Source organism: Dioscorea cayenensis, chromosome 9 (genome assembly GCF_009730915.1).
Source record: "Dioscorea cayenensis subsp. rotundata cultivar TDr96_F1 chromosome 9, TDr96_F1_v2_PseudoChromosome.rev07_lg8_w22 25.fasta, whole genome shotgun sequence".
NCBI lineage: Eukaryota > Viridiplantae > Streptophyta > Magnoliopsida > Dioscoreales > Dioscoreaceae > Dioscorea > Dioscorea cayenensis.
The window spans coordinates 13248517-13254458 of NC_052479.1; the positions used below are offsets into that span (position 1 = coordinate 13248517).

The 5942-nt window shown below is 43.1% G+C and overlaps 1 non-coding gene across 1 annotated transcript; it reads right to left on the bottom strand.

Annotated features, from left to right (window-relative positions):
- Positions 1-447: 447 nt before the first annotated feature.
- On the bottom strand, positions 448-554 carry LOC120269800. Its single transcript, XR_005539435.1, has one exon. It is a non-coding gene; the product is annotated as a small nucleolar RNA R71 (small nucleolar RNA).
- Between the last annotated feature and the right edge of the window lie 5388 nt (positions 555-5942).

Genomic DNA, 5942 nt, shown 5'->3' on the forward strand with positions numbered 1-5942 from the left:
CTGAGAGAGGTGGCTGAGAGTTCAGAACATCAAGGAACATGAGTTGAGATTAGTGAACCTTCAGTCATGGCAGAACCAAGGCGCACCTTGTCTGATTATGAAAGACCTCAGTTTACCGGTGAGGAATTCAGTGTGCATGCTCCCACCGTGCCTGCTAATAACATTGAAATCAAAGCAAGCACAATTGGGATGGTCCAAAATTCCGTACAATTTGATGGGTTGGCTGATGAAGACCCGCATGCTCATTTGTCTCGCTTCCTCCAAATTTGTTCCACCTTCAAGATTAACTCAGTGTCCGATGATGCGATAAGATTGAGATTATTCCCTTTTAGTCTAAGGGGAGCAGCATATAGATGGCTCACTTCATTGGCTCCAGGATCGATCACCACATGGAAGGAAATGGTGGACAAATTTCCTGGTAGGTATTTCCCACCAAGCAAAGCCGCTACAATGAGACAAGAGATTTCTACATTCCGACAAGGGGACTCCGAGACACTCTTTGAGGCACATAAGAGATTCAAGTATCTCCTACGCAAGTGTCCCCATCATGGCTTTTCCTCGTGGATGAGGATCCAGATGCTTTGTAATGGCCTGAATTATGCAACCAGACAGCTCATCGATGCTGCAGCAGGGTGGTCATTGAGTAGTAAAAACCCCTCGGGATGCTTTGAAATCTTGATTGAAAACATGGCAAGTAATGAGTGTCATTGGTCTACTAGGCAAAAACCCCTAAGGTAGCTGGAATTTATGAGATAAATGAGAACACCCTGACTAGCCACCAAGGTTGAGGCCCCTAACAAAGAGATTCGATCGGTTTGTGTTGAGTACGAGCTCAAATTCAGTGCGGTTTTGTCTTCGCGAGACTTGTGGGGTCTGGGCATGCTATCTTGCTCAGGTCGCAATTTCAATAGCCTCGGATGCCCCCGGTTGAGATAGTTGATTATGTTGGGGGAGCTCCCGAGGCCCGGGGAATCCTTATGAAAACACATATAATCCGGGGTGGAGGAATCACCCAAATTTTTTTCTTGGGGTTAACAACGTGAACATCGGCCCCCATCTACGCCAGGGGACTTCCACCTCAACCTCTTCAGCAGCCCGAGAAGAAGTTCACCACTGAAGATGTGTTAGCAAGGTTTATGATCAATACCGAGGCAAAATTTGTGAACATCAACAACCAATTCGTTGAAGTAAACACTGTTTTGAGGAATGTTCAAGCCTCCATTCAATCATTGGAAAACAAGGTGGGGCAACTTGCTAGGGCAAACTCGGAGCGACCGCCGGGTAGCTTACCTAGTAACACTGAAAATAATCCAAGGGAGCATTTGAAAGCCGTCACTCTCAGGAGCGAGAAGCAGGTTGAAGCACGAGCCGAGGAGGGCTCAAGCACTAAACATAATGGTAGCCACACGGGAAGACCCTAAGCCATCTGAGAGTGAACTTGAAGGGATAAAGGAAAAACAAGATGAAGGAACCATTCAACTACCAACACCAAGGATACCCGAGTACAAGCCGGTGATCCCCTATCCGGCTAGGCTGAGGCAAGATAAGGACGAGGCTCAATTCAAGAAATTCCTCAATGTATTCAAGCAGTTGCACATAAATATCCCTCTTGTTGAAGCATTAACTCAGATGCCCAAGTATGCAAAGTTTATGAAAGACCTGCTGACTAATAAGAGAAAATTGGAGGAATTAGAAACAGTTGCACTACCACGGATTTGCTCTGCAATGATTCAGAGGAAGCTCCCTGAGAAATTGAGTCGATCCCGGGAGTTTCATTATTCCATGTGTGATTGGGGAAGGCATGCAAGAAAAAAAGCCTTAGCAGACTCTAGGGCTAGCATCAATGTAATGCCTTACAAGCTGTTTCTAAAATTGGGATTAGAAGACATGAGGCCCACAAGGATGACGGTACAACTTGCGGATCGTTCTATCAAGAAGCCCCATGGTGTTGTTGAGGATGTGCTAGTTAGAGTAGAACAAGCTCATTATCCCCCGTGGATTTCATTATTCTTGATGTGGATGATGATGTTGAAGTCCCATTGATCCTCGGGCGACCGTTTCTTAACACCGCCGGTGCCCTCATTGATGTAAAAGGGGGAAAAATGACATTGAGAGTGGGGGATGAGGAAGTCATTCTCACTCTTTCCGTGGCCATGAAACACACCTTGGACCACGACGATCCCCTCTACTTTTACTTGATGAAACCGATATGATTATTACTTGATTGTGTGCAGGGAGTTCTTGGCAATTAACCCCTTGGATGAATTCTTGGAAGGAATGGATAGCGATGAGTGCAAGTTGAACAACCCATTTCCCACACATGTAAAGCATGTAGGCTATGTGGGAACATTTCCGTGGCCGAGTAATAAGAAGAAATCAACCACAAGGAAAATTTGGTGTAAGAGGGACAAGAAACAGAAATTGGGGATGAATTGCACACTATCACCACCGCAGGAGATCGTTCGACTATTCTTCGAGGGAAAGGGTAAATTCCGTGTCTTTTCATGCCTCTCGATGAGTTTCCCATCTTGGAGCACTTCTCTTGGGCTTGGAGGTAAGTCCCTACCATTTGATCCACCTTGAGGTAAGAAAAAGGTACGTCGAGCTAATGACGTTAAACAAGCGCTTCTTGGGAGGCATCCCAAGTCTTTAAATTCGTCGTCCTTAAATTTTCGTATTTCTTTTAGTTGCTTAGTTTCTATATTGTGGTTGAATGCTTATGTTTGTGTGTTTTTTCGTATTTTTTTCTTTTTGTTGATGTTTTTTTGTGCTCAACTAATGCTTTGGTTTGCTCGCTTGTATTTGGCCTTGAATTAGTATTGTTTAGTTGTGTTTCATTGTCATCCCGGCAGCTTAAATGGTTGTAATTCAGTATTTTATTGAGTGTGCAAGAGGAACCATGCCAATTTTTCAATTTTTCCAGGTCCATCACGGGCTGTATACGGCCCGTATGGACACTGTAGCATGTTCAGGGGCCTTGCGGGCATCATTGCAGCCGCAAGAGACCCTTCGCGAGGAGTATTTTTCATGGGCTGTGGGTCTCACGGGCGCCATGCACCCGTGAGGCTGGCCGTGAGGCTCTCGGCCTCACGCTGCGCGCGCGGGCTGAAAAGCTCATGGGCGCCATGCGCCCGTATGGCACCCATGTGCCTTTCAGGCTGGAATTTTCCAGCCCATGCGGGCACCATGCGCCCGCATGGGACCCACATGGGCTGGGCTGCCCATTTAAGGGTGTTCTTCCCCCTTCTCTCTCTACTCCAACCTCCATCATCTCCTCTTAAGTTTTCTCTCATTTCTCTTTCATTCTACATCATTTCTCCACCATTTTCCTTGGTTTTTTCTTCTCTAATCCCCTCTCCTCCATCTTGCCAACTCAACCTTGGAATTTAATCGGAATTTTTACCATCTTTTTTTCATGGGATCTCTTCCTTCCAAACTTTCAAGCCCCTAATTCAAGGTTTTTGTCTCAAACTTGGCTTTTTGTTGTGTTCTTATCTTATCTTTGAAGCTTGTATGACATATTTGGATGTTGTGATGTGGTGTATGCTTAATTCTTTTGAGTTTTTTTCCTTCATTTGTAAATTTTGGAAAGCTCCATGTCTAGGAGAAACTCTTGCAAAATTTTATTTTTTTCACGAGTTACTGTAGGAAAGGCTGAATTTTTACTAGGCTTGTTTTTACTTTTTATTTTTAACTATTATGCATGTTTTCCTTCTCCTTTATTTTCTTACGCATCGTGATCACCTTACTTATTTTTGTAGGACTTCTCATGGATTGTTGCCCCACCTCCTTTGCTCTTTGCTGGCTTTGTTGCCCATTGACTGTGCTTTCACTAAACAATCTTCATGAACCAATTGGGGCAGTCTCTTTACCCTTCCTTTTCATGTTTCGTTTCTTTATTATGGATTTTACACCATGTTCTGCTAATTAATGTACATTGAGGGCAATGTATGATTCTAGGTGTGGGGATGGGTTATTTGCATGCTTACTTCACCGGTGATAGCTATGATTTATTGTTAAGAACCTCCTGTCTTGAATGAATGATAGTAATGAGTTGTAGTGTTATTTGTGTTATAAGGAAGTCATGTTTTCTTTCTAGTGTTTTCTTCACAGCTTTGACACAGTACTTCTACCTTGTTTGCCCCAGCTAACCCACTGCTTTGATTTAAAGTGTTAGAGTGGTAAATTCATCCCTCAATGCTCTTTTAAGAGCTTTTGGTTCTTTTGTTCATTTTGTTTTATCCCTAACTGAAGTTTTGCATGAAAGTGCTCAGGAGACATGTATATAATTGTTATCTAAAAAAAAATAAAAAAAAATAATAATAATTTTGAAAAATGAAAACAAAATGAGTCTATGTCAGTATTCCTCTGCTAATTTAGCGTGAATGCGTCTATGTAGATTGTAATCAAGTAAGTTGGGTGGCTCTTGTGCCCTAATTAGCATGTGCATCCTTCCGAAAGATTATAAGATATTTTTGTGCAGATCTACGTTAGGCGGACTCGATAAATAAAGAAAGAAAGAAGTATTTGTTCTCACGGACTCAATCATGCATTCACTTAGTTACTAAAGTGTTGAATGTGGACCCGAAGGACTCTTGACCTACTATTGAGGGTGTCTTTAACATTTTTAACACCAGTAGTAATTGAATGTGGTGTGAATAGGGAGAGCGAGGGATGAAGCATACACACACTCACGAGGAAAGTACTCTAGAGGAATCATGACTATCTCTCTCGAGTTAGTTATTGTACAACTCATTTCCTTGAATTCATTTCATACGTGCTCGTGGGGTTCTTCGAGTATTTGAGCTTGAGGTTTATGCGTTTAGTCGTTTATCATTCCGCCCTTATTCTTTCATGTGGGTTTTGCTTGGGGACAAGCAAACGCTTAGGTATGGGGATGTTTGATAAAGCGCCTAAATGTATGTATTTTATATGTATTAATCTTGTATCATTTGTGAATATGTTAACGAATTGATGCCTGTTTTATGTCTAAATTGGTTATTTCGGTGTTACAGGTCTTAAATGAGTCGAACGATGCTAAAAAAATGTAAATCGGATGAATTCGATACCAAAAAGCGGCATTTTTGGGGTCCCAGACCATGAGCGGCAATCTGTAGGCGTTATTGTAGCAGTCATTGTTCTTGCTGCGGGCATTTGGTCATGAGTTTCACGGGCTCCATGCGCCCGCATGGGTGCCAGTGAGGTTTGCTGGAAATTCTAAATACTCGGTTACTGTAGCAAACACTGTAGCTGAGTACTGTATCACCGGCATGTTTTCTGGGCATTTGGCTGTAAGCTTCACGGGTCCATGCGCCCGCATGGATGCCCGCATGAACTGACAGGATATAAATGAAACCGATTTTTCTAGGGCAAGGAGAGGAGTTTTTGGGAGAGTTCTTGGAGCCGATTTTTCACCGGTCTTTAGTAGGCAAGATCACACATTTTGGAGAAGGGAAATCAAAGGGAGAAGCTCGGTTTTGGCTAGATCTTCATCGATCTCTTCTTTGGGAGTTTGTAGAGCGATGAGGGAAGCCGCCCCTCATCGCGGCGTCCGTGGGAAGCATTTCCACCTAGCTTGGCTTGTCTTCCTACTTCTATTGTTTGAGGGAGTTTTCTTATGCCATTTATAGTTGTTTTCATGGACTTGTTGCTTGTATTTGTTTGCATGGAAGAGTAGACCCCAAAGGTCACCGGATGCCGGTGAACCTTGGGATGAACTTTATGTATTTGGATGATTTAATTTTGTCTATTGCAATTGTTGTGTATTTGTGATTCATTCTTGGTGCATTTGATGTGTTGCTTACATGAGAACTCTGTAAACCAACTGCTAGGTTGTACTTGGTAGCGTGACCATCGTCCTTGTACTAGACACACCAAGTTTGGAAGGGATTCATGTATGAATACGCCGTGACCATCGGGTATTCTATATCCCTCCACCATTA